Source organism: Gopherus flavomarginatus, unplaced genomic scaffold (assembly GCF_025201925.1).
Source record: "Gopherus flavomarginatus isolate rGopFla2 unplaced genomic scaffold, rGopFla2.mat.asm mat_scaffold_243_arrow_ctg1, whole genome shotgun sequence".
NCBI lineage: Eukaryota > Metazoa > Chordata > Testudines > Testudinidae > Gopherus > Gopherus flavomarginatus.
Window position 1 is genome coordinate 118,202 of NW_026114890.1, and position 6,953 is coordinate 125,154.

The window sequence follows — 6,953 nt, forward strand, 5'->3', positions numbered from 1 at the left end:
CTCCAGGGGCCCAACCCGTGAGCGCTCGAACAATACCTCCAGGGGCCTAACCCCTGGGGGCCCCAACACCAGCTCCAGGGGCCCAACCCCTGAGCGCTCGAACCATAGCTACAGAGGCCTAACCACTGGGGGACCCCACCCCAGCTCCAAGGGCCCAAAACCTGAGCGCCCGAACCATAGCTCCAGGTGCCTAACCCCTGGGGGCCCCAACCCCAGCTCCAGGGGCCCAAACCCTGGGGGCCCAAACACCAGCTCCAGGGGCCCAAACCCTGAGCACCCGAACCATAGCTCCAGGGGCCCAACCCGTGAGCACCCGAACCATAGCTCCAGGGGCCCAACCCCCGGGGGCCCCAACCCCAGCTCCAGGGGCCCAACCCCTGGGGGCCCCAACACCAGTTCCAGGGGCCCAACTCCTGAGCGTCCGAACCATAGCTAAAGGGGCCTAACCCCCGAGGACCTCAACCCCAGCTCCACGGGCCCAACCCCTGGGTGCGCCAACAGCAGCTCCAGGAGCCCAACCCCTGGGGGCCCCAACAGCAGCTGCAGGGGCCCCACCCCAGAGCGCCCGAACCATAGCTCCAGGGGCCCAACCCCTGGGGGAGCCAACACCAGCTCCAGGGGCCCAACCCCTGAGCGCCCGAACTATGGCTCCAGGGGCCTAATGCCTGGGGCCCCAACACCAGCTCCAGGGGCCCAACCCCTGGGGGCGCCAACACCAGCTCCAGGGGCTAAACTCCTGAGCGCCCGAACGATAGCTCCAGAGGCCTAACCCCTGTGGGCCCCAACACCAGCTCCAAGGGCCCAGCCCCTGAGCGCCCAAACCATAGCTCCAGGGGCCCAACCCCTGGGGTCCCCAACACAAGCTCCAGGGGCCCAACCCCTGAGAGTCCGAACCATAGCTTCAGGGACCTAACTCCTGGGGCACCAACACCAGCTCCAGGGGCCCAACCCCTTGGGGCCCCAACACAAGCTCCAGGGGCCCAACTCCTGAGCGCCCGAATCATAGCTCCAGTGGCCTAACCCCTGTGGGCCCAAACACCAGCTCCAAGTGCCCAACCCCTGAGCGCCAGAACAATAGTTTCAGGGGCCTAACCCCTGGGGGTCGCAACACGAGCTCCAGGGGTTCAACCCTTGATCGTCCGAACCATAGCTCCAGGGGCCTAACCCCTGGGGTCCCCAACCCCAGCTCCAGGGGCCCAACCCATGAGCTCCCGAACAATACCTCCAGGGGCTAAACCCCTGAGCGCCCGAACCATAGCTCGAGGGGCCTAACTCCTGGGGCCCCAACACCAGCTCCAGGGCCCCAATCCCTGGGGGCCCCAACACCAGCTCCACGGGCCCAAATCGTGAGCGCCCGAACCATAGCTCCAGAGGCCTAACCCCCGGGGGTCCCGTCCCCAGCTCCACGGGCCCAACCCCTGGGGCCCTCGAAATCAGCTCCAGGGGCCCAACCCCTGAGCGCCCGAACCATAGCTCCAGGGGCGTAACCCCCAGTGGCCCCAACCGCAGCTCCAGGGGCCCAACCCCTTGGGGGCCCCAACAACAGCTCCAGGGGTCCAACCCCTGACCGCCCGAACCATAGCTCTAGGGGCCTAACCCCCGGGGGCCCCCAACACCAGCTCCAGGGGCCCAACCCGTGAGCGCTCAAACAATACCTCCAGGGGCCTAACCCCTGGGGGCCCCAACACCAGCTCCAGGGGCCCAACCCCTGAGCGCTCGAACCATAGCTACAGAGGCCTAACCACTGGGGGACCCCACCCCAGCTCCAAGGGCCCAAAACCTGAGCGCCCGAACCATAGCTCCAGGTGCCTAACCCCTGGGGGCCCCAACCCCAGCTCCAGGGGCCCAAACCCTGGGGGCCCAAACACCAGCTCCAGGGGCCCAAACCCTGGGGGCCCGAACCATAGCTCCAGGGGCCCAACCCGTGAGCACCCGAACCATAGCTCCAGGGGCCCAACCCCCGGGGGCCCCAACCCCAGCTCCAGCGGCCCAACCCCTGGGGGCCCCAACACCAGTTCCAGGGGCCCAACTCCTGAGCGTCCGAACCATAGCTAAAGGGGCCTAACCCCCGAGGACCTCAACCCCAGCTCCACGGGCCCAACCCCTGGGTGCGCCAACAGCAGCTCCAGGAGCCCAACCCCTGGGGGCCCCCAACAGCAGCTGCAGGGGCCCCACCCCAGAGAGCCCGAACCATAGCTCCAGGGGCCCAACCCCTGGGGGAGCCAACACCAGCTCCAGGGGCCCAACCCCTGAGCGCCCGAACCATGGCTCCAGGGGCCTAATGCCTGGGGCCCCAACACCAGCTCCAGGGGCCCAAACCCTGGGGGCCCCAACACCAGCTCCAAGGGCCCAGCCCCTGAGCGCCCGAACGATAGCTCCAGGGGCCTAACCCCTGGGGGCCCCAACACAAGCTCCAGGGGCCCAACCCCTGAGAGTCCGAACCATAGCTTCAGGGGCCTAACTCCTGGGGCACCAACACCAGCTCCAGGGGCCCAACCCCTTGGGGCCCCAACACAAGCTCCAGGGGCCCAACTCCTGAGTGCCCGAATCATAGCTCCAGTGGCCTAACCCCTGTGGGCCCAAACACCAGCTCCAAGTGCCCAAACCCTGAGCGCCAGAACAATAGTTTCAGGGGCCTAACCCCTGGGGGTCGCAACACGAACTCCAGGGGTTCAACCCTTGATCGTCCGAATCATAGCTCCAGGGGCCTAACCCCTGGGGTCCCCAACCCCAGCTCCAGGGGCCCAACCCATGAGCTCCCGAACAATACCTCCAGGGGCTAAACCCCTGAGCGCCCGAACCATAGCTCCAGGGGCCTAACTCCTGGGGCCCCAACACCAGCTCCAGGGCCCCAATCCCTGGGGGCCCCAACACCAGCTCCACGGGCCCAAACCCTGAGCGCCCGAACCATAGCTCCAGAGGCCTAACCCCCGGGGGTCCCGTCCCCAGCTCCAGGGGCCCAACCCCTGGGGCCCTCGAAATCAGCTCCAGGGGCCCAACCCCTGAGCGCCCGAACCATAGCTCCAGGGGCCTAACCCCCGGGGATCCCAACCCCAGCTCCAGGGGCCCAACCCCTGAGCGTCCGAAACATAGCTCCAGGGTTCCAACCCCTGTGCGCTCGAATCATAGCTCCAGGGTTCCAACCCCTGTGCGCTCGAACCATAGCTCCAGGGGCCTAACCCTTGGGGGCCCCAAGCCCAGTTCCAGGGGCCCAACCTCTGGGGTCCCCCACACCAGCTCCAGGGGTCTAACCCCTGAGCGTTCGAACCATAGCTCCAGCGGCCTAACCCCTGGGGGCCCCAACACCAGCTCCAGGGGCCCAACCCCTGAGCGCTCGAACCATAGCTCCAGGGGCCTAACCCCTGGGGGCCCCCACCCCAGCTCCACGGGCCCAAAACCTGAGCGCCCGAACAATACCTTCAGGGGCCTCACCCTGGGGGCCAGAATATCAGCTCCAGGGGCCCAACCCTTGAGCGCCCGAACCATAGCTGCAGGGGTCTAACCAATGGGGGCCGCAACCCCAGCTCCAAGGGCCCAGCCCCTGAGCGCCCGAACCATAGCTCCAGAGGCCTAACCCCCGGGGACCCCAACCCCAGCTCCAGGAGCCCAACTCTTGGGGGTCCCAACACCAGCTCAAGGGGTTGAACCCCTGAGCGCCCGAACCATAGCTCCAGGGGCCTAACCCCTGGGGGCCGCAACACCAGCTCCAGGGGCCCAACCCCTGAGCGCCCGAAGAATACCTCCAGGGGCCCAACCCCTGGGGGCCGCGACACCAGCTCCAGGGGCCCAACCCCTGAGCGCTCGAACCATAGCTACAGGGGCCTAACCTCCGGGGGCCCCCACCCCAGCTCCAATGGTCCAAAACCTGAGCGCCCGAACCATAGCTCCAGGGGCCTAACCACTGGGGCCCCAAAACCAGCCCCAGGGGCCCAACCCCTGGAGGCCCCAACACCAACTCCAGGAGCCCAACCCCTGAGCTCCCGAACCACAGCTTCAGGGGCCTAACCCCTGGGGCCCCAACACCAGCTCCAGGGGCCCAACCCCTAGGGCCCCAACTCCAGCTCCAGGGGCCCAACCCCTGAGTGCCCGAACCATAGCTCCCGGGGCCTAATTCCTGGGAGCCCCAATACCAGCTCCAGGGGTCCAACACCTGAGCGCCCGAACAATACCTCCAGATGCCAAAACCCTGGGGGCCCCAACACCAGCTCCAGGGGCCCAACCCCTTGGGGGCCCCAACACCAGCTCCAGGGGCCCAACCCCTGAGAGCCTGAGCCATAGCTCCAGGGGCCAAACCCCTGGGGGCCCCAACACCAGCTCCAGCGGCAGAACTCCTGAGCGCCCGAAGCATAGCTCCAGGGGCCGAACCCCTGGGGGCCCCAAAACCAGCTCCAGGGGCCCAACCCCTGGGGTCCCCAAAACCAGCTCCAGGGGCCCAACCCGTGAGCGCCCGAACCATAGTTAAAGGGGCCTAACCCCCGAGGACCCCAACCCCAGCTCCAGGGGCACAACCCCTGGGGGCCCCAACAGCAGCTCCAGGAGCCCAACCCCTGGGGGCCCCCAACAGCAGCTCCAGGAGCCCAACCCCTGGGGGCCCCCAACAGCAGCTCCAGGAGCCCAACCCCTGGGGGCCCCAACAGCAGCTCCAGGAGCCCAACCCCTGGGGGCCCCAACAGCAGCTCCAGGAGCCCCACCCGAGAGCGACCGAACCATAGCTCCAGGGGCCCAACCCCTGGGGGCGCCAACACCAGCTCCAGGGGCCCAACCCCTGAGCGCCCGAACCATAGCTCCAGGGGCCTAATCCCTGGGGCCCCAACACCAGCTCCAGGGGCCCAACCCCTGGGGGCGCCAACACCAGCTCCAGGGGCCCAACTCCTGAGCGCCCGAACTATAGCTCCAGGGGCCTAACCCCTGTGGGCCCCAACACCAGCTCCAAGGGCCCAGCCCCTGAGCGCCCGAACCATAGCTCCAGGGGCCCAACCCCTGGGGGCCCGAACACAAGCTCCAGGGGCCCAACCCCTGAGCGCCCGAACCATAGCTTCAGGGGCCAAACTCCTGAGCGCCCCAACACCAGCTCCAGGGGCCCAACCCCTGGGGACCCCAACACGAGCTCCAGGGGCCCAACTCCTGAGCGCCCGAACCATAGCTCCAGTGGCCTAACCCCTGTGGGCCCAAACCCCAGCTGCATGGGCCCAGCCCCTGAGCGCCCGAACCATAGCTCCAGAGGCCTAACCCCCGGGGACTCCAACCCCAGCTCCAGGGGCCCAAACCTTGGGGGTCCCAACACCAGCTCAAGCGGTTGAACCCCTGAGCGCCCGAACCATAGCTCCAGGGGCCTAACCCCTGGGGGCCGCAACACCAGCTCCAGGGGCCCAACCCCTGAGCGTCCGAACAATACCTCCAGGGGCCCAACCCCTGGGGGCCGCGACACCAGCTCCAGGGGCCCAACCCCTGAGCGCTCGAACCATAGCTACAGGGGCCTAACCTCTGGGGGCCCCCACCCCAGCTCCAATGGTCCAAAACCTGAGCGCCCGAAGAATACCTCCAGGGGCCCAACCCCTGGGTGTCCCAACACCAGCTCCAGGGGCCCAACCCCTGAGCGCCCAAATCATAGCTCCAGGGGCCTAACCCCTGGGGGCCTCCACCCCAGCTCCAAGGGACTAACCCCTGAGCGTACGAACGATAGCTCCAGGGGCCTAACCCCCGGGGGCCCCAACCCCAGCTCCAGGGGCTCAACCCCTGGGGCCCTCGACCCCAACTCCAGGGGCCCAACCCCTGAGCGCCTGAACCATAGCTCCAGGGGCCTAACCCTTGGGGCCCCAACACCAGCTCCAGGGGCCCAGCCCCTGGGAGGCCCAACACCAGCTTCAGGGGACCAACCCCTGAGCGCCCGAAGAATACCTCCAGGGGCCTAACCCTTGGGGCCCCAACACCAGCTCCAGGGGCCCAGCCCCTGGGAGGCCCAACACCAGCTTCAGGGGACCAACCCCTGAGCGCCCGAACCAGAGCTCCAGGGGCCTAACCCCTGGGGGCCCCAACACCAGCTCCAAGGGCCCAACCCCTGAGCGCCCGAAGAATACCTCCAGGGGCCTAACCCCTGGGGGCCCCAACACCAGCTCCAGGGGCCCAACCCCTGAGCGCCCGAATCATAGCTCCAGGGGCCTAACGCCTGGGGGCCTCCAACCCAACTCCAAGGGAATAAACCCTGAGCGTCCGAACCATAGCTCCAGGGGCCTAGCCCCCGGGGGCCCCAACCCCAGCTCCAGGGGCCCAACCCCTGGGGGCCCCAACACAAGCTCCAGGGGCCCAACCCCTGAGAGCCCGAACCATAGCTTCAGGGGCCAAACTCCTGGGGCACCAACACCAGCTCCAGGCGCCCAACCCCTGCGGGCCCCAACACGAGCTCCAGGGGCCCAACTCCTGAGCGCCCGAACCATAGCTCCAGTGGCCTAACCCCTGTGGGCCCAAACACCAGCTCCAAGTGCCCAAACCCTGAGCGCCAGAACAATACTTTCAGGGGCCTAACCCCTGGGGGCCCCAACACGAGCTCCAGGGGTTCAACCCTTGATCGTCCGAACCATAGCTCCAGGGGCCTAACCCCTGGGGGCCCCAACCCCAGCTCCAGGGGCCCAACCCCTGAGCTCCCGAACAATACCTCCAGGGGCCAAACCCCTGAGCGCCCGAACCATAGCTCCAGGGGCTTAACCCCTGGGGCCCCAACACCAGCTACAGGGGCCCAATCCCTGGGGGCCCCAACACCAGCTCCACGGGCCCAAACCCTGAGCGCCCGAACCATAGCTCCAGTGGCCTAACCCCCGGGGGTCCCATCCCCAGCTCCAGGGGCCCAACCCCTGGGGCCCTCGAAATCAGCTCCAGGGGCCCAACCCCTGAGCGCCCGAACCATAGCTCCAGGGTCCCAACCCGTGAGCGCCCGAACCATAGCTCCAGGGGCCTAA